The 22,597-nt window shown below is 42.5% G+C and overlaps 1 protein-coding gene across 3 annotated transcripts in view; it reads right to left on the reverse strand.

Moving 5' to 3' along the window:
• The window catches only part of LOC148010674 (GATA transcription factor 28-like), a 71,913-nt gene that overhangs the window by 11,964 nt on the left and 37,352 nt on the right, over nucleotides 1-22,597 (reverse strand). The window lies entirely within an intron of this gene.

Here is a 22,597-nt window from a genome sequence, read left to right on the forward strand (position 1 = left end):
CTCTGCTAGTACTAAGTTGAACTAATTCGTTCTCAAAATGAGGACGGGATCCTTCCCTTGGACCCAAAGGGTCAAGAGGAGTGCACATATGCTCGAATAAATGTAGGGGTGGAGCACCAGGGTAAGCGAACTGGAAGAAGTAGTACATGATCTGCATAGGTGAATGTAGTGCCAAGACACCACAAACAGGAGGGTAGAGTGTTATCATTGATGCAAATCCTGGATGTGAACATCCAGCACTCTGTGCCTAACTGCAAGTACGGACACAAGATGAAAAAACATGTATTTTCCTAAAGGCAGCAGTTTGGACAGCAAAAGCTGCATTTGGTGCGCAAAGGCTACATTCTGAACACCTAGAGACTGTGCTTTCAGGCAAGACAGCAACGTGCCAGCAGAAGAGACCAAACATGGTAGGGAAGCAACAATCATGATGACATGGCAACCTGTGATTTGTGTTAGCAGATATGTCAGCTCATGTGTGAGTCTGTGCATGCAAAGGCTGGGCACATTATTTAGCATATTTTAGGCATTTTTTATGGTTTTTATTTTGGTCATATTGAGCATTTATCGCTGGGCAACCAGCATTAAATGCTAGCCAGCCTAATCATATTGAGGACATATTTTTGTCCTATATATTTAGGCTCCTCCTCACTCAATCACTCATTCGCCATCACACATGTGGAGACTGTGGAGAGAGGAGCCAGTGCCGGTGCGGGTGCCCACACAGCCAGTGACTCACTATTGTATGCGATTGTCTCGTGTTAGATTTATGGATTCCATTTCCCAACCATACATCTAAGTTCTCATCCGTATTGTGTTCTTCAGTGTTCTTTCTTTCCCTTTCTCTTTTGTCTTGTGTTTCAGCAGTTTATTACAGCATATGTTCACACTTCCATTGCTGCTCCACTTCTAACATGGTATCAGATTTCAGATTCTATGCTCTTGCTGTGTTTTCTTTGTTGATTTCAAGACTATTTTGGCCATTGCTAATCAGGCGACTACTGTTCCAACCAAGCAACCTGTTTTACCTGCGTTTTTGCTTACGTCAGCATTTGTTCAGCCCTGTGTCAGCCCCTCTATTGCATGTGTGTCAAATCCAGTCCTCCATTTTCGTATCTTTGCATCTCTTCCTGGTTGGGTGACCACATTCTCAAGCCGTTTTTGCTATTATAGGTAGTATTTGACTGATTTTTTTGACTTTTCACACCAGATTTCTTCTTGTTTTGGTCAGATTTTGGTGAATCCTGCATGTGAACTCTCATTTTGTGTAGTCTGTGCTTGTGGTTTGGCTATGTTCCCTCTCCAAATACTTTCTTTTCTCTACTCCTCTTCTAAATCCTCTCCAAATGGCTCCTTCGTGCACGCCCACTAATGATAAGTTGCATGGACCTGATTATCTTACCTAGAGTGATGTGAAGAAGGCTTTGTTTATACAGAAGCGGTTATAGGGGAGGCTTTCATCAAGTTCTAGTGAGGCTCTTGCAGCTTCAGAGACGAGTTTGAAGAAGAAGTCGAAGACCCAATGTTACCACTATGGGAAGAAAGGTCATTTGCAGAAGGATTGCAAAGAGTTAGCGGTTTCCATGCAGAAGAAGGAAAAGAAGACAAAGTGGAATGTGGACTCCCACAACGAGTCATCATCTACCTCCAACTCAAACTCCAATCCTCCGGTCAAGGAGAAGTCCAAGGCACGGAAAGGATAAGTTTCTTGGATCGCGGAAAGGGCTTGATGGCCCCTTCCTCGACTGCTTTCTAGTGGTCATACTGATAGCATCCCTCACAACTCTCCACTACTAGAGAAAAAGTGAGAGAGAGTGGTGAGATGGGACAATTGCGCCTCATCTACATATCTATACAAATGCACAAAGATCCAAAGAGGAACTTCCCTAATGCATTGATTGAAGTCTACCAGGTTCAAATATTGGAGCTAGGATTGACATCCAAGTTCACGATGGGTTGTTTATTTGACAGAAAGCAGGATTGGTTCCCAGTCATGAGCTCATATGAGGGGACACTTTGACGGTCTGGTCAAAGGCGGAGAATCCATGGTCACGTATGTTCCAGAGGCATTTTTGACAGGATGATCTTGTATGCTACTAAGAGACATTGGACAGACACAAAGATATGCTATGATCTTCTCTATTTTCAGGAGCTGGTACGCTTGACATCGACATCGAGTTCTCTCCGATGCACCTTGGTGGTGGCTTGATCACCCATTGCTTGGGTATCCATGGTACTACTTGGTGGTTCTTTGTTGTATTATTTATGATTCACTATCATTGTACCATTGTATTGTATCAGATCACCCATGATTTGAGAGAGGGTGTTAGCAGATATGTCAGTTCATGTGTGAGTCTGTGCATACAAAGGCTGGGCACATTATTTAAGATATTTTAGCCATTTTTTATAGTCTTTATTTTGGTCATATTGAGCATTTATTGCTGGCCAACCAACATTAAATGCTGACCGACCTGATCATATTGAGAAAATAATTTTGTCCTATATATTCAAGCTCCTCCTCCTCACTCAATCACTCATCTACCATCACACGTGTGGAAACTCTGTGGAGAGAGGAGCCAATGCCAATGCCCATGCAGCTAGTGACTCACTATTATATGCGATTGTCTCATGTTGGATATATGGATTCCATTTTCCGAGCATGCATCTCAATTCTCATCTGTATTGTGTTCTTCAGTATTCTTTCTTTTCCTTTCTCTTTTGTCTTGTGTTTCAACAGTTTATTACAGCAGATGTTCATGCTTCCATTGCTGCTCCACTTCTGACAATTTGGTGCTGCAACAGTGCAACTATGGCAGTGGACAGCAGCAAGACAGCTACATGCAAGCTGGACCATGACATGACAACTATGTTTGATGATAATGGCAGCTGTGATGGCAGCAAAGATGGCCAGCAAGGCAGCACGAGCAGTCCCCAAGGGACGCAGCTCAATTTAGAGCCTGCATTTTTTTTGCATTTCTTCTTCCAATCAGGCTTTAGTGTGCATTTCTTGGCTTTCCCAAGCACCTACTAGCTTGTGCAGCCCCTACGCACTGCGATCAGCCTTCTTAGGTGGTGATCTGCCCTGTTGTTGCCACGTTTGCATTTTTTGTGGCCTGTGCAGCAGTTGGCCAGCATTTATTAGCTGTCAACCAGCATTTTAGCCAATGGGCCAGACACATTTAGTAGCAATTTGTGCAATCAGCCAGACTTGGCCATTTTTGGCTATTTATAAACATGGGCTGGCTGGGGCAGATCATTCTCTCTCCTCTTTCCTCTTTGTGTTCATGTTTCTCTTCCGTTACACACACATGGTATCATCGTCTAAGTGAGGATGTGGAGGCTCCCACAAGAGGAGACCACATCTAGGTTGCTGTTTGGAGGAGATTTGTCGCAAAGAATGTGTTCTTGCTGCTATTTTCGGGCCTTCTACCAAGCGTGCGAGACATCTACAATCTTCCTTTGTAGGGTGTAGCTGATCTTCCCTCCGTTTAGGCATCCCAACACCAAAACCCAAATTTTCTGGTGTGTTTGCAGGTCTTGAAGAGTAATAGAGTACCACAAGTTCAATGCTTTTGATGATTCGGATGCGGAGACCATTCACTCTTCCACTGATAGCCAATCCTATCAATCACGGACCGTTGCAAAGACTGATGTGAAGATCGACATTCAAAGCCTCATTCTCGCTCTAATAGATTAAAAAGATTGAGCCCCCTTCTCTCTCCTCCTTCACTACATGTTTCTCATAGGACCCGTACCTCCGGCCCTCGCATGGCCATGATGGCCCCTTCCTGATATCTTATCAAACAGTGACCCTGATGAGCAACCTACTACTTTTGACAAGGCTCTCAAGCCTTAATGTACCTATTTGATCATTGTCTCTTGGCAATGATGAACCCTATCAATATACATTTTAAATTAAAGTCATAAATAAATAAATAAATGATGAATTTTGGAATTAGACACTGACCATGCCAATGCATTGTTAAGACCTTTTCAAACACATCTACTTACTATGTGGGGTACTCTATTCAGATTTTTATCCAAAAAAAATTGTACTTTCCTTTTGTGATCATATTAGGAGTTCTATTTCAAGGGGGTTTTGTAACCAATTTAAGCATCGTTTCCAAGTGTGATCCCCAAAGCCATACCCATGTATTTGATCTCTTTTCATGCGCCCAGTGCCTCTAAGCCATGCTAGCTTTTGATCAGCCTCTAAGCCATGCGCGCGCACCTTCGAACCATGTCATGCAAAGAATCCCTGAGCTTCTAGGTAGACCATGTCATCCTCACATTGCACACCTCTCACTTATGTATCTCCTTTCACAAAATCATTGTACAAGACTAGGCACTACCTCTTTGAGGTAAAGCCTTCCCATTTTCATTTCTTTTTGTGTTTCACGTCACGGGATCAACGGGGCTTCTTAGTTTTATATATGCCCCCGTGTATAAACACAACTTAGGTGTGTAAGTGTGAACACCTTCTACACCTCCTAGCATTTAATAAGGGTCAAAGGTTTGGGGGACATCGTGCCCCTATATAACGAGGCCCTAAACATTGTACTTTTATCAAAATCTATCACATCAATCTACTCAACTTGTTATGTACTTGCAAGAGCTCTCTCTCTCTCTCTCTCTCTCTCTCTCTCTCTCTCTCTCTCTCTCTCATATGTTGATGAGCCCAGCAAGGTACTAGGTGTACCTCATGACAAATTTTGGCTTAGATAATTTTAGTAGCCATTAATGTCATTGGTGACATTAGGAACTACAAATGTCACTTCAGCAACTAATAAATGCTCAAGAATACTTAGATGACAAATTGACCTAGCCAATTTGATTATCAATTGGTAAAGCTACTTTTTAAGCAAGAATTAATAATTAAAATTAGACTAAAGTTTGTGAAAAATGCAATTAGAAGGTTACCACTTGGTAAAACTTGCATACACAAGTGAGAAAAAGGCTATATGAGGCTTGTGGAGCCTCATTCCAGTATTGTAAAGGGTGGGAAAGAAAGAAAGAGAGCCACTACTGCAATTTTCCAGCCATTGGTGATCAGTCCAACCATTGGAGGTTGTCAAAGAGCTAACCCCTAGCTGATCAAGAGGCCATTGGAGGCAGGTGACAACACCTACAGGCTGTCTAGAAGCAAGTGACAACAAGTTTGGGACCCACAAGGGCAAATGATTGCGTGTGGGGATCCTATTGATGGTGGACTGCAATCGATCAACCATTCACACAAGGGCGGTACTGAATTTCAGTCGATTTTCGCATTGAGACTTCGAAATTTCTCTCTCCAACTTCCTCTTTATTCTCTTAGCCAATTCATAGCTTCCCCCAAGAGATCTCAACCAAATTCAATCCTTGGAGGGTGCAACTTCCGAAGAATTTAGGGTTTATCAATCATCTTGGGAAAAGTGCTTAGAATTCAAGACCTAGTACTTGAAATTCAGCAACTCAAAGTCAAGCATTTCAAAGAATTTCAAGAGGCCAACCAACACAACATTAAGTTTGACCAATCCCCAAGCAAACCAAGGGACAATTTGGTTTAAAAACTTGTTGGTTACTATGGATAGCAAGTCAAATTGCAAATTAAAGGAGATCAGGCTGGATCTCAATGTACTTCAACCTTTAGCAATAAAAGTTAAAGAAATACTGCAAGGGGCCCCAATTTTGGGGCCAATTGAGTGTCTAGTGTCCAAGATTAAGTGATAACATTTGCATTTTCAGTTTATGTGAATTTCAAACTTGCTGTAATTAATGCTTAATCAGGTTATTTAGCACCCTATCCAAGAAGAAAGGTTGATTTCAAGCTTCCATTGCCAAGACTCTTAGCCAATTCATAGCTTCCCTCAAGAGATCTCAACCAAATTCAATCCTTGGAGGGTGCAACTTCCGAAGAATTTAGGGTTTATCAATCATCCTAGGAAGAGTGCTTAGAATTCAAGACCTAGTACTTGAAATTCAGCAACTCAAAGTCGAGCATTTCAAAGAATTTCAAGAGGCCAACCAACACAACATTAAGTTTAGGGAAAAATTGGTCTTCCAAGGAGAAAATTCAAGACCATTCCCCAAGCAAACCAAGGGGCAAATTGGTTTAAAAGCTTGTTGGTTGTTATGAATAGCAAGGAGATCAAGCTGGATCTCAATGTACTTCAACCTTTAGCAATAACAGTTAAAGAAATACTGCAAGGGGCACCAATTTTGGGGCCAATCGAGTGTCCAATGTCCAAGATTAAGTAGTAACATTTGCATTTTCAATTTATGTGAATTTCATGCTTGCTGTAATTAATGCTTAATCAAGTTATTTAGCACCCTATCCAAGAAGAAAATTTGATTTCAAGCTTCCATTGTCAAGATACCATCAACTCCCTTGAATTGGTGGGCCCATGGTACCTAATTGGAAGTCAAAAGCATTGTTCTAATACTAAGATTGTAATTAGCTGAGCACTACAACAAGAATGTCTTCAGATAGCAAGATGGCATCAAGCAAAGATTATGCCTCTCAATCTGAAAATTAAGTGTTGGAGAAAATGCATTGTTAGCTCTTAGACAAGGTACTCAACATGGGCAGCAAGCAATTAAATGTTGGTTTAGACCCAAAGGGGAGTCCTCTTAGGCCTCCTAAAGTTGAAGACCACTAAGAACGAGAGGAATTTGATAACCAGTTTAAGGATCAGCTGAGGATAGCAATTGAAATGTTTGTACAATTGGCAAATGATCCTCAATTCTATTGGGATAAAGGCCCGGTTTAACATCTGTGTATAGTACATACACATTACTTACCTATACATGTGAATGCACCCTTATGTGCCCTAAGTATAAATACATTTTACTCTTTGTGCACCAACACATTGTTGGTACACTTATATCGCATCCTACATTCACTCTACTCTCTCTCTCACTCTCTCGTCAACCATCACACTCTCATGCTGACTCCTCGAACTTGTGCTGCATCCAGCTGAGCTCCAACAACTGGTATCAGAGCTTAAGGTTCTATACAGGCAATTCCAACGCTTCCTAGTCCACAGACATCAACACACAGCTGACCAGCGCCAGGCGACAAACAATCCACATATGTCAGCAGGCAACTAACGGGCACCAAGCGATAGGATCGAGAGCAAGCAAATGGAGTAGGCAAGCTACAACCGACCAACGAGACACTGACGCAGCCCACAGTTGATAACAAGGCGTGACGGCGCAACAGGCCCATGTGACGTTCAGCACGCGCACATGGCAACGAGCAATGACGGCCGGGTCGCCAGCAAATAGGTCACGCGACCCGCCTCCTGACGGATCAACGGACCCCTCACATCAATTTTTTTTTAATCAATATTTTTACTTTAGTCTTTTCAATTACCACGCCTATTTGCCTTGGGACATTGATATTTATCACATTTTCTAACCTTAGTATTGCAAATTATGTAGACCAAATTGATCTTGATCATAGATGAGGTGGGCAACATGTCTTTAAACTTTGACATGATTTGGAATAATCAATCCATTATCTACAATGGGTCAAATACATATTTATTGGAAAGGGATTTGTTGATGATTGGTTGCATCTAGAAGGAGCTAGTCCACTATCTTCCTTGGTTAGCAAGCTTCTCTCTTGTCCATGCCTAGCAGACATATTCAAGTCAGAAATTGCAGACATTGCATGTGGTGACCTCAATTGAATTGGGGATTTTGCCAAATTTGTCATAATTTTTCTCTTTTGAGTAAAATTTCTTAACATTGGATCTCAAAAATTTCCGGCTTTTCATGTATTGGCAAAATTTTGCTAAACTGGGTCAGATTGGCTAACATTTATGCAATTTTGGACCTGAAATTTTGGGGTACATGCAAAATTTGGTAAATTTCTGCATTTTTGCCCGTGTGGTGGTTGGTTCATGTACAAACAACAGAGATTTATTCCTGGTTCAGGAAGAACAGCAGTGTGTTTGCGGTTCAACTTGTGCTTTTACCTTTCAAGGGCATTTACTCGTGTTCATGATAAAATGGCTGCAACTTCTTCTAGTTCAGACATCAAGAGTTTTATGGAAATCAAACGGCTTGATGGTCATGGCTTTCACCTTTGGAAAAACCGTATGCAAGGCATTTTGTTCCTAAAGGATTGTGAGGATGCTTTGCAGGAAGATAAACCCACACTAATGTTTGATGCATATTGGGCCAGAGTAAATAAAAAGGCTGTGGCTTACATAAAGATGGGTGTCACTGATGACATCTAGATAGACATTAAGGGTTTAGATACAGGTTATGCAATATGGGAGAAGCTAAAAACTACCTATGAGATCACCACACCTATTAATCAGGTGCATTTAATGCGCAAGTTAGTGAATATGCAATTGGATGAGTCAAAGCTTGCAACTAAGCACTTGAGTGCATTTACAGGGATTTTAAATCGGCTCAAAGATGCAGATTTGGACTTTGATGATAAGTTGAGGGTGATCTTCTTGATCATGGCACTACTTATTGGGAGACCTTGGTGGTTTCACTCAACAATAACCCCAATCTCTCATATGATGGGATGAGAGGCTCTATCTTAAATGAAGAAATTAGACATATGTCTAGTAGGAAAGGCAGCAACTCACCTTATAATGTAAGAGGTAGAGCTTTTCATGTAAGAGGTAGGGCTGAAAAGAAAAATGCAAATGCAGGACAGAGAAACAGGAGCAAGAGCAAAGGAAGGGAAAAGAGTGACATTACTTGCTATCACTATGGTCAAAAGGGCCACAAGAAACCTGATTGCACGTATTACAAGAAGAAACAAGAGAGAAAGAAGAATGTAGGAGATAAGAAAAAGAAGGAGAATAAGATAGATGCATCTAAGGCAATCAAAGCAAAGAAAAGGCCAATGTGGCCTCTAGTGTGGTCACAGAGAAACTTTCAAATACAGAGACTGATGTATTATGTGCAGTTGATTATGATATCCTTATATGTCACATGCAAGATATGCAGATTACCAAGGCTGATGTGATTGATACACTTTTGTCAATTGATGATGGTGTCACTCAGACTTGGATTAATGTCAGATATGTGCCTAGCATTAAAAAGAGTTTACTATCTATTGGTCAGCTTTACTTGCATGGTTACACTACATTGTTTGGTGGTGGTTTGTGGAAAGTGAAAAAGAGTTCCGTGCTGATTGCAAAAGGAACCAAGAAGGGAACTTTGTATTGTTTACACTGTAAAGCCTTGAATGGCAAGTTTTTTGCAATTGCTGAAACTTGCAATCACTTGGCGTTATGGCATAAGAGATTAGGCCATATGAGCAAAAAAGGACTTGATGTCCTTACCTCTCTGAAGAGGGGTGATGAAAAAGGCTCTAAACTTGGCTTTTGTAATGAGTGTCGGTTTGGAAAGCAAATAAGAAATTCCTTTCACTCTGGTGTCTCGCGTAAGTCCAATGTCTTGGACTTAGTGCATTCTAATGTATGTAGTATGCTCGTGAAATCATTGGGTGGTGCTACATATTTTGTCTCCTTTATAGATGATTGTTCCAAAAAGATTTGGGTTTACCTGTTGAAAAAGAAAAGTGAAGTGTTTGCTGTTTTTAAAACTTTTCATGCATTTGTGACCACTCAAACAAGTAGAAAGCTGAAATGCTTGAGAACTGATAATGGGGGTGAGTTCACATCAATTGAATTCAAGTCCTTTTGTGACTTGCATGGAATTAGGAGGGAGCTTACAGCTCCTTACAATCCTTCTTCAAATGGGGTGGCTGAGAGATATAATAGGACTTTATGTGAAAGTGTGCGGTGCATGCTGTCCATTGCTAATCTCCGTCATGAATTTTGGGGAGATGAACTCAAAACCATGATTCACATTTGCAACCGCTCTCCAAACAAGTCCTTCAATAATGGCATCCTTGAGGAGGTTTGGTTTGGCAAATCGGCCTCATATGACCATTTATGCGTATTTGGTTGTGATGCTTTTGTGCATGTTAGAGATGAGCTGAGGAACAAACTAGACCCAAAATCCACCAAAGGCACCTTCATGGGATATGGTGATGAGGGTGAATTTGACTACAAAGTGTGGTTACCTCAATCCAAGAAAATTATTTGCAGTCGTAATGCTATGTTTAATGGGGCAAAATTACTGAAAGGTACTTTAGCCTCTAGTGAAGATATGAAAAATGTCAAATTTCAGAATTTGCAGCCACTTATTACTTCAGAAAATGAGCCTCATGTTGCTGTACCACAGGCTGAAAACGATGATTAGTCGGTTATTTTTTAGCCAGATGATGATGGACAGCAAATAGGAGCACAAGGAGGTCATGGACAACAAGATAGACTTGCTAATTATGAAAATGTAGGTGCTGGTAATGAAAATGAAGGTCCTGTACAGCACGAACAGCATGTTGAAAATGGCTTACAGCAACCAATAAATGCTCAAAATAATATACCTCCAAATGTAGACCCAATTTCTGAAAATGTTGGTCATTGCGCAAGTCTACACGCACAAGAAGGCAACCACATAGGTTTGACCCTTCCTTGCATTATGTGATGCTTATAGATGAGGGTGAGCCTCTTACAGACAAAGAGGCCAAGTCACATGAGTTCAGCAGTAAGTGGGAGCTAGCTATGTAGGAAGAGATTAAATCTCTGTATGCAAATGATACTTGGGATCTTGTGTCGTTGCCCAAAGAAAGGAAGCCTCTTCCAAACAAATGGGTGTACAAAGCAAGGACAGTTGATGGGGAACCCAAGTACAAGGCAAGACTTGTTGCCAAAGGGTATGCACAAATGGAGGGGATTGACTTCCAAAAGATCTTCTCAACTATTGTGAAGATGACCACTCTACGTGTGCTTTTTGCTCTCACTGCTGTATTGGACTTAGAGCTGTACCAAATGGATGTAAAAACAGCTTTCTTGCATGGTGATATTGATGAGGAAATCTACATGAAACAGCCCGAGGGCTTTGTAGTTCCTGGAAAAGAGCAGATGGTGTGTAAACTAAAATGCAACCTGTATGGGCTGAAGCAAGCACCACGGCAGTGGTACAAAAATTTTGACACCTTTATGCTATCTCATGAGTTTACATGCAGCCATGCAAAACATTGCTTGTACATGAAAAAGGATACAAACGTCAGCCCTATCATACTTGTTTTGTATGTGGACGATATGTAGCTAGCTGGGAAAGAAAGACTAGCTTGGATGCTCTCAGAAAACAGCTGAAATTAGCCTTCTCCATGAAAGATTTGGGAAGTGCAGAGCATATTTTGGGCATGAGGATTCGTAGAGATAGGATGCAGAAATTGTTATTTTTATCTCAAGAAAAGTACATTGAAAAGGTACTAGACAAATTTAACATGGCTAAAGCTAAGCCTTTTCAGGTACCCTTACCTCCTTATCTTAAGCTTAGTAAAGCCAACAGTCCAAAAGATGATGTGGAAGCAAATGCTATGAAGGGAGTCCCTTATGCATTAGCTTGTGGCTCTCTTATGTATGCTATGGTTGCTACTCGTCCAGACATTGCTCATGCAGTGGGAGTTGTTAGCAGGTTTATGTCAAATCCCAGCAAAATACATTCGGAGGCTGTCAAATGTATTATTCGATACCTCAAGGGTACACAAAGAAAGTGTACTTGCTATGGGCAAGGTGCACTTAGTTTGCAAGGTTATTGCGACACAGACATGGCAAGTGACTTGGACACTCGTAGGTCCGCCAGCGAGTATGTCTTTACAGTTGTTGGTGGGGCTGTTTCTTGGTGTTCCAGGTTCTTGAACATCGTTGCACTAAGTACCACTGAAGTTGAATACATATCAACTACTGAAGCTTCTAAGGAAGCTATATGGTTGAGCAAACTTGCAGAGGATTTCAGCATGTCTATGGATACTACAGTTTTGGGATGTGATAGCCAGAGTGCTATGTATCTGGCTAAGAATGCCATGTATCATTCACACACAAAGCATATAGATGTGTGATATCACTTCATCAAACAGATTCTGAAAGATGGTCAAATCACATTGACCAAGATCAAAACACAAGACAACCCTGCAGATATTCTCACTAAAAGTCTAAGCAAAGCTCAGCATGAGCACTGCATCCGACTAGTGGGAGTGGGTTAGAGATTCACTTCGGACCTTTAAGTGGAAGGTTGTTGGGATAATGGCCCGGTTTAACCTCCAGTTAGCTGTACATGTAAATGCACCCTTACGTGCCCTAAGTATAAATACATTTTATTCTTTGTGTACCAACACATTGTTGGTACACTCATATCACATCATACTTTCACTCTGCTCTCTCTCTCTCTCTCATGCTCTCACCAGCCGTCACACTCTCACGCCCACTCCTCGAACTTCTGCTACATCCAGTTGAACTTCAACAAATTCACGCACTTTTTGAACTCAATAAATAAATGATGCTAGTGGGATAATTGACACATATGCAAGGCAAACTTGGAAGTGCCAATCCATCCAGCCATGGACAGCAAGCATAGTCACAAGAGATGTATGGGCCACTAGACATCGCAACACCATCACGAAATGCAAGACCCAAGCTAAATGTGACCTAGGGTAAGGGCATTCATGTTGAGCTAACATTAAGCATTACATGTTGAATTAGCCACTTAAACAACCCCAAAAATGCTTTGATAAATAAAAACCACAAATTGTGCACGGATTGAGAGAAGTTCGAAACGGTCTGCAATACAAGGTCCTAAAACTTTCTCTAAATAGGTATACTGCCCTACATTTAGTCAAATCTCGTTTCTGCCAGTTTCACGCCCTCTAGCTTCGTTGCCCACACCCCCTTCATGGAGGACATCTCATCCGAAGCTGCCCATTGCTATCTACATCAATCTAGAACGTGTTTCTAGCCTCCACCCTGTTGTTCTCTCGCCTTCCAACCATCGCCTTGCTAATCCAGCCACACAGTTCCTGTGTTTGCTACCACCACTTCCCGCTACTACAGGCGACCATCCAAACATTATTACCTTCTTGTTTTTGCTATCGCCTGGCTTAGAGGACCACATCTTTGTGTTTTCAGATTTCCGTTGTCGCCCAATTTTTCTCTCCCCTCAGGTACCTGCGTTTTTAGTATTTCTCTCTCCCCACTACATGTCTGCATCAAATCTAGCTTCTATAGATGTGTTTGCTAGCATTGGACTCTCAAAAACTACCTTTACTATGTTTCACGATCCATCAAGAGTATAGCACTCTCTCCCACTCAGCACCTATGCCTTGATCCTCGAGACATGAGAGTTTGGGGTACAATTTTCATTCGTACATGGTTTGTTTACTACATGATCATGGCATATTTAGTGTTCAGTCATTCATTCAAATTCCACTGTCTTCATTGTCTCTAAGTTACCCTAATCCTAACTATGTTCTTTTGAGTTTATGCTTTGTCATACCCTTTCATTTATGTTCCTGTGTTAGGGTATTTCTTCACTTGGTATTAGAGTAAGATTCTCTTCCATGAAACCTCAGCCTTTGAGTTGAAAGCCCTTCACAAGAAGCAAAAACAATAGAAGGGCACAATGACTTTGAACACATCTTCACCACATCATCATGCTGCTCTCGAGCTTAGCACATCAAGACACACAACAAAGTGAGCTTCACAACTTACTCTTCCATCTGACATAGCCAAAGAGTCTCAAGACTACCATGGAGTCCACAGACCATACAAGATCTCACAAGCCGAATATGATCTCATCCTCATGTATTGAGCTCAACAACGGATTGAAGTTAAATTTGAGTTTTCCCATTTACATTCGGTGCATCGGTCTAATGATTTTGCTAGAAAGATGGAAGCTCTACAAAGGGATAATTTCCCTGACGTGGAAATTGACATGGAGTATAAACCGTTTTCCTCTCTACCACAATCATCTCCGTCTCTAACTCTATCATATTTTCCATACACTTCTCCACCTTCATTCACTCCTATGTCAAGTAAGCATACTGCTACTTCTCAATCTTCTGAGTCTACTTATTTTCCATAAGATATTGATGATGCTCAATATAAAGGAACACTACTTGGTCAAACTTGATTAGACATATCCTTGACTCCCAAAACCTATGGGATTTGTGAAAGGGTTGAAACCCCAATCCCGTACTTGTTCTATATGAGGTTGTTCCCTCATAGAAGACTAGAGATGCCTCTGCTATTGTCGAGCTGATGCAAGATCTATTACTTGAGTTTCATTCACAACTTCAGCATTTAGACTTAGCATGCGACTGTTGGGCACACTTGACTAACCACTATGTGGCTCGAGATAGGACATGTTGCATCAATTTGGATCATGAACTCCAAAACTTTAAAATCACTAACCAAAAGGACTTGAAAGTCAAGTTGGTTTGAGTATTCCATTTTGTGCAATAAGTGATCCCACAACCCACCATGCCCACATTCTATAAATTTCAGTGTTAGCTACTACGTTACACTGCTATTCAATCAATTTCATAATTTGATCTCTACAAAGGGGCTCTCATTGCTCCTTCTCAAAAGAGGCAGCAAGTCAATGGTAAACAAAATCAAAATTCTAACCAAAATCAAAAACAAACTCAAAATCAAAATCAAAACCAAACTACTGAGACTCAAGGAAACTCCTAGTCGTCTATAAAATCCACGTGGCATAATGTACAAAAGAAAAATCAGTATTGTCATCATTGTTAGAAGATTGGCCACTTTGATGTCAAGTGTCGATCAATGGCAAGATCAAAGGCAAGAGGCACACATCATCTTCATAGAGACATTTGAGGATGCGCGCCAGATAGTTAGCAAGAGGCTCTTTAGCACCCCCAATGGCGAGAGGCCATGGAAAAGGAGCTAAAGAGTATCAATCGAAATGAGACTAAAACTTGGTGGATCATCCAAGCCACAAGAAATTCATTGGGACAAAGTGGATTTTTAGGACTAAGCTAAGAGCTAATAGGACTTTAAACAAGTACAAGGCTGGCCTTATGGTGCAAGGGTTTTAATATAAACAAGGTATTACCTATGAAGAGACCTTTGCTCCTACTACACGATTAACATGTTGTAGAAAAAAGCCTGTGTAGAGTAGCCTCCCAGCTTTTCTTCTGCTAACCGAAACAATAAGATCTTTCACTTGCGAAAAAGCTCTTTACGGGTTGAAGTAAGAACCACGGTCTTGGTTCCGAAAGATGGATGAGTTTCCTAGGACTCACGAATACCATTCTATCCCTTATGACCCGAACTTACATATCCGTACTACTTCAAAAGCAGTTAATTATATCTTGTTGTACGTAGATGATTTACTTATCACAGACTCCGATTATGTTGCCATAGCAAAAATAAAGATCTGGCTTTGTTCTGCTTTTGAGATGATACACCTTAGTCTATTGTTTTATTTTTCACAATAGAAGTATGCACTTGAGTTAGTGGACTAGCATTGTATAGATTAGACATGGTTTTTAGCCACACCTCTTGATCCCACTGTCCATCTTTCTATGGATATTGTAGGTCAGCCCTTCGACAAGCACGCCTATAGATTTATGGTAGAAAAGCTTAGTCAGTATTTCACTCCACCTAGGATGTCATATTGGATTGCACGTTTGTATGTTTTGAGATATTTGTGGTGTACCTATTCTTATGGCCTAACTTATGAATCTTGTTTATATTTGCACGAGTACACTGACTCTGACTATGTAGGAGATCCTGACAAACAAGAATGCCACATGGTAGGGAGAGTAAGTGGGGCTCTTGCTTTCACACTACATACATCTCGGCAATCATACATGTCACTTGCATCACTTGCACCACTGCCCATCCCTGTCACCTGCACAACTACCTATCCCTATCACTTGTAAGTATCACATACATTGCTTGCAACGCCAAAGTCCACAGTCGTTACTTGCCTCCCTGGACCTTGCACAAAGTATAGACTATAATTGTACTTCTTGTGACTATTGTTCCTATCCCAACTGTTCTTGCCTTGACTATATTTGTCTTGCCACCACCAAACCTGTTGTAACGAATGAGCCTCGGGAAGCCCATGCATTGGAAAAGTCTATGAGGCTATGGACAAAATAATTTAGCAAGGACAAACTTTCTTTTCTTTCGATGATGATGATGAGGATTGTTTAATGACACAAAGATAAAAGGAGGTATACACATTATGTATGACACAATAGAACAGTTATTATTCTCCTATGCATACAGCTACATTTGTATTTAATCTTGATTTTCAAGAGAGTCATCAGAACACAAATAATGAGATTGTAGCTAGTTGGATGACAATCTTAAATAAGATAGCCATAACTCTGATGACAAACGCAAAGTCCAAGATAGTCTTGTAAGGTACAAAATTTGTCTTGGCATATATGATTGTGAGAATGCATAGGGTGACGAATGTAGAGTCGTAGCTGTTAGAGTGAAGCGGTGCGGAAGCATATGACCAAGACAAAGAGTGAACAAAGAGAGAAGAGAGAGAGAAAGAGACAATGGAACACAGAAAATTTGCGATGAAGAATGTTGTATAAGGAAGCACATATGTACACGGGCGTAGAGTGTATGTCTACGTATGTCTCCACCTCAAAGATCTCACAATCTGTGAACCCCGAGGCAATCTCCACGATCAGTCATCTGGAAACCTGAGATCAGAATCTGTGAAAGTGTGTGCTGAAAACAGGCAATAAATAGGCTGAGAAAAAATGGGAAAAATATGCTGTTGGCTTCATTAATGCAGCCGACTGTATTGTCTGACTGCCTACTACTGTCCAACTAGACCAGCTGATGTGGCGATCAGCCCAGAGCTGGCACATGGCACTCCTGCATGCTGACATGGCACACTTACCGACTAAACTCAACTGCCAGCACACACAAACGACTAGATATGCATGTCCAAGAGATGACAATCTCTAACACCCCTTCTCAAATCCTGGACAAGGTAAACGGCTAAGGGAGTTGGAGTGCTATCGAAGGAAAGTCTAAGAAAGCGCCTTCGTAAACAAGTCTACAAGATTCTCCTCTGTCTTGCAATAGACCAGATCAATAGTCTCATCCAGAAGCTTCTCTCAAATGACATGGTAATGGATCTCGATGTGCTTCATCCTAGCATGGAACACAAGGTTCCGAGCCAAGGCAAGCCAACTCTCATTATCACATTGAAGAACAGTAGGACCTATCTGCAGTCAGCCAAGCTCCTCCAATAGCCCAGGGAGCCACACAATCTCACATGTGGTAGAAGACGCCGCCCAATACTCCACCTCGATCAAAAATAGGGCAATCATGGGCTGCTTCTTGCTACTCCATGAAATAGCACGTGCACCCAAGGTAAAGCAACAACCTATCATGGACCTCCGATGATCCACATCACCAACCCAATCTAAATTGCACCATCCTACAACACTCGCACCAAAGGCAAAGTAACAACTTGTCATGGACCTCCAATGATCCACATCGCCAATCCAAACTGAATCACTCCAAGTATCAAGTGTTGAGCTAAAACATGCATTACATGCTGATTAGCCTCTTAAACAGCCCCAAAACACACTTAATTAATGAAAAACCCTAAAAATGGGAGTGGTCCGAGAGAGTTTCAATGGCCTCCCAAAAACCCTAATTTTTAGAGCACACATCTACATCAATAAATAGATAGGCTACCCCCATTCAGCTTGACCCTTGTTTGCAAGTTACACCAGCCCACACACCCTCTGCTGCTGTTAGCGCCCAGTTTCCAATCTACAGCTTGCCTCCATCTACTATCCAGCCATCATCAACTACAGCCACATTATCTTTAGCCTGTCCATTGTTGTAGGCGATAGCTCCTAGCTGCTAGCAACTACTCCAAACTGTCCCAAACTGTTGTTCCAGCTTGCTGCCCATCATCGCCAGGGTCAGCCAGCTTGCATTTTCAGCATTGCAGGCCTTGACACTCTCCAACACCTTCTCCAGCTGTCGTCCTGTTGTTTACAGCACCTGTGCACAGTTTCCAGCTTCCGATTGGTGGTACACTACTGCGTTTACCAATTTTCAGCCTCCAGACTGCTACGTTTTGGAGACCAGCCTGCTGCCATTCACTATTCAGCACTCCTACACTCCGACTAGTGGTCACAAACTTGGGATCCGTTTCCAATGGACGTCACTCTCTGATATTGCTATGCCCTTGAGCACACTATACACTCTTACATTCATTTACAGCATTCATGCACTTTAGAGTTGTGTTCTCTGTCTCCCTTCTTCTTTTGTTTGTGTTTGAGTTTCTGTGTTTGAGTTTTGAGTTTTGCATTTAGGGTTTGAGTTTTGCTCTCCGTGTCTACGTCTATCTCTTTGTGTTTCTGTCATGGTTGTACACTCTGTGTGTCCTCAGTGCAAACCCTAGCAGTTTTCTTCACATGGTATCAAAGCCAATGCTCTTCTAAAGAGTATCTTGTGGATATTGTGGAGAGCTAGTTTTTGTGCGAGGCACACAATACGACTCGTAACCGAATCAATATGTCCCAGACACCTTCTTCTCCAATTACTATGATGTCTTATCAGGCTTCTCCATCATTGGAGGCCTTGAGACGGCATTATGGACTCGGTGAGGAGGACGACACTCCACTTCCACCTTCACCTTCTTTTTCTACTCCTATTCCAAATTTCACTAACATGACAGAGGACTTTGAGGAGTACTATCGCAGCAAGTATCGTGATGTTTACACCTCTCCTACAAGCTTTGCTATCACATTCGGAGCGGTTGGTGAGATTGGCCACCTCTCCGATCATAGAGGACATATAAGTTGCATGAATCAAACCCTCGCCTATTTTTTATTTTGAGGCACAGGATCCGGATGGCTTTGCATATGCGAACTTTAATAGAGGGGGCTCACAAAGCAAAGGGAATTCAGGTATATCTACAACTTATGTTTCATTTGGGCATGTCACACACACTTCTCACTTCCCTCCCATCCCACTCTTTTCTATATCACACCTCTCATCATCTCTCCAAAAGCTTGAATTACACTCCACATCTACAACACACACCCCAGGGGTTGGATCTTCCATCTCCACTCCTAGCACCTTCTCCTTCTCTACCCCATTCTCTACCTCTTTGCACCATGGTACTTTGTTAGGGGAAATGCCACCCTTTTACACAGTGCCTCTCACCTTTCAACAAATAAGCACACCCATAACTCCTGGGTCGACTGTGATGGGCATCCCCCTCACTATCCCCAGCTTCATATCTCACATGACCACTTAAACGCAGGGGTTTCCATCCTCAGCTTATGGTGCGTCTTCACACTCTCCTTGGGTTACACCTACGCAGGGATTCCCATCTTCTGCTCCCCATGTTCCCATCCCATCTCCTTGGGTTTCTCATGTGGCTACCATGCCAATGCCTAGTCAGCCCATCCCTACCTATGGATCCACCTTACACACTACCCGCATGCCTAGTGGGCATTCCAGGGCCCATTCCCAAGTGTATTCCACTCCCCCATCCTATCCTCGGTACACTTTTTCACACTATCCATCTTGGGGCACTACCACTCCTGTTGCAACGGCCAAGAATGCCTTCACGGATAAGACACGTTTTAATGGGTAAAGTTTCACTACTTGGTCTAATTTCATGCAACAAGTGCTTGAGTCTCAAGGTCTTTGGGACCTCGTCATTGGTCTAGAGCCTATGCCCGGACCCTCAACTAGCTCACCCTGACTACACCCGTCAATGAAGAGCCCACAATTCCACAACCAATGTTGAGCTGATGCAGGGATTGCTTCCTGAGCTTCACTCTCAGTTGTAGCACTTCCCGCTCGTGTCAGAGTGTTGGAGTCACCTTCTCGACCGCTATGCGACTTGTGATCGTACTCAGTGCTTCAAGAGTTCTCTATTAAGGAAGGGGATGATCTGAAAGTCAAGCTAGCTAAATATAGGCAATTACTTGCCGACTTCACCACTAGTGGCTCTCCAAAGTCAGATGACAATCAGGTTACATTCTTCTTGAATAAGTTGTCCAAAAGGTACTTCAATTTCATTCAACACATCATCTCCCAACCTCAATTGCCAACCTTCTACAAGTTTGAGTACTAGTTCTTGTGTTACGCGAAGCTACATGATCAAGTCCACAAGAAATCCTCATCCCAGTCTTATTCAAAGCAGAGGGGATTGGTTGCTTCTTCTTCAAGAGGAAAAACCACCAATGGCAAGAACTCGCAAGATGCGAAGGCAAGCCAATCAAAGGGTGACTCCTCTTCCTCAGATGGAACCAAAGAATCTAGACCTATCCAGCAACTCCCTGAGAAAAACCAGTTTTACACACATTGCCAGAGAGAGACCATGTGGACAAGGAGTGTTGCTCCAAGGCCCAAGGTCTTCCACCTAAAAAGCCTCAACAGAACGCTGCAACTGCACAGTCCAGTGGGGCTACACCTTCTGCTCCTGCTTTATCTGTTCCTTTAGCACCCGTTATTGCTACTGGGCATGTGGCTTGAGTACAGCCTCAGCAGCCCATCTCTTTCACTACCCCTGAGGGACTAGCTGATTGGTCTACAGGTTCCGATCCCATTGCACTTCATGCATCCATCTCACCTTCCTTTCCACCTCGTCAAGCATTTCCTTGGTAGAGCCCTACTACTAGACGTACGCGATGGTGGCCACCTTCTTAGCCTAGCATGTCTCTAGGTCCTTTCAAATAGCCTAGATCAATCTAGCATTCATTTCTCGCACTCTTAGAGTCAGGCCCATAGGATTCATTGTCCTTAGCTTTTCCATTCTTTTGTTTTCTGTTGCATTTACTCACACACATACACATTCATTGCATTTATTTTGCGTTAGATTTTCTTTATGTTATGTTTTGCTTTGGAGCATCTCACCACTAATCTCTGTGTTTGCAGATTCTCATCTCTTTTGCAAGGTTTTGTCTTTCAATGTAGGGTGTGGGAATGCGCACCATTCCTTTCATGATTTCATCATCCTAGGAGTGCTTCCTCTTCTTCCAGCATGGCGGTTTCCCCTCCCGAGGCGAATCGTGCCGCATCTCTCTCGATGCTATCACAGCGATGACTTCTACCTTGCTCTTCTAGCGGGGTGTTTCATCCACTTCATCTTCTTCATTTCTTATGATTCTCGGCACCATACGAAAACCAACATCAGGCTCCTCTTCCTTCTTCGTCGGCATATACACCAGGTTGAGAGAGGGTTCCTATCCTTCGTGGTATTCTACACGCTTCAGCACTTTGTCTTCAACATCAGCTTCTTCCCCTTGTTGTATCTTACCCTTTGCATTGCATGATTTCATCATCCTTGTACTAGGGAACTTGGACAAGTGAACAATTTCCCCATGAGGAACACTGTCCAAGTGGCACCTATTGCATGAGCATTCTTCAGCAGATAGTATACTTTGCATCTCATTGTGCAAAGCACCACCTGAGCGGATCCTAAGTTATTTCCACCGGCGGCTGTTATTACCTCATCACCTATTTTCCCTCATCATCGACACCTTGAGTGGATGGGTTAGCTTGTTCTATTTTGTGATGTGTTGGGTGTACCCTCCCTACTCCTATCTTCCGGGTCACTATTACTCAATCGGCTACATCCCATAAAATTTAACTCATTCAAAAAAAAAAAAAAGTTCAATGTGATTCCATCCGTCTTTGTAGGGCTTGATAGGCCACTGGGCAGCCGACGTGCACCCTTTGTCCAATGCCCTATCCTCTCTGGGGTGACTACTTGGACAACCTTGGTAAGATAGCCATCACCTTTGTAGTCTTAATAGGCTACTGGGCAGCCACCATGCACCCTTTGTCCGATGCCCTCGCTACTTTGGGGTGGGACGCCTTGGGGTACAAATGGTTGGCCTAACCTTTCAGCTCAGTTTTGGGCCTAAGAGGGGATGTTGAGCTAAAACACGCATCACTTGCTGATTAGCCTCTTAAACAGCCCCAAAACACACTTAATTAATGAAAAATCCTAAAAAGGGAAGCGGTCCGAGAGAGTTTCAATGGCCTCCCAAAAACCCTAATTTTTGGGGCACCCTTCTACATCTATAAATAGACATGCTGCCCCCATTCAGCCTGATCCTTGTTTGCACATTACACCAGCCCACACCCTCTGCTGCTGTTGGCGCCCAGTTTCCAGCCTGTAGCCCGCCTCCATCTGCTGTCCAACCATCATCGACTACAGCCACCTTATCTTCAGCCTGTCCATTGTTGTAGGCGACAATTCCCAGCTGCTGGCGATTGCTCTAGACTGTCCCAGACTGTTGTTCCAGCCTGCAGCCCATCATCGCCAGGGTCAGCCAGCTTGGGTTTTCAGCATTGCAGGTCCTGAAACTCTCCGACACACCTTCTCCAGCTATCACCCTATTGTTTACAGCACATGTGCCTAGTTTCCAGCTTCCGATCAATGGTACACTGCTGCGTTTACCAATTTCCAACCTCCAGACTATTGCATTTTGGTGACCAAATTGCTGCCATTCACTATTCAACACTCCTACACTCCGACTGGTGGTCACCGACTTGGGATCTGTCTCTGGTAGATGTCACTCTTCAACCTTGCTCTGCCCTTGAGCACACTATACACTCTTACATTCATTTACGGCATTCATTCACTTCAAAGTTGTGTTCTCTCTCTCCCTTCTTCTATTTATGTTTGAGTTACTGTGTTTGAGTTTTGAGTTTTGATTTTTGTGTTTAGGGTTTGAGTTTTGCTCTATATG

Source organism: Lygodium microphyllum, chromosome 29 (assembly GCF_053477565.2).
Source record: "Lygodium microphyllum isolate KBCC chromosome 29, Lygodium_microphyllum_v1.1.10, whole genome shotgun sequence".
Taxonomy (NCBI): domain Eukaryota; kingdom Viridiplantae; phylum Streptophyta; class Polypodiopsida; order Schizaeales; family Lygodiaceae; genus Lygodium; species Lygodium microphyllum.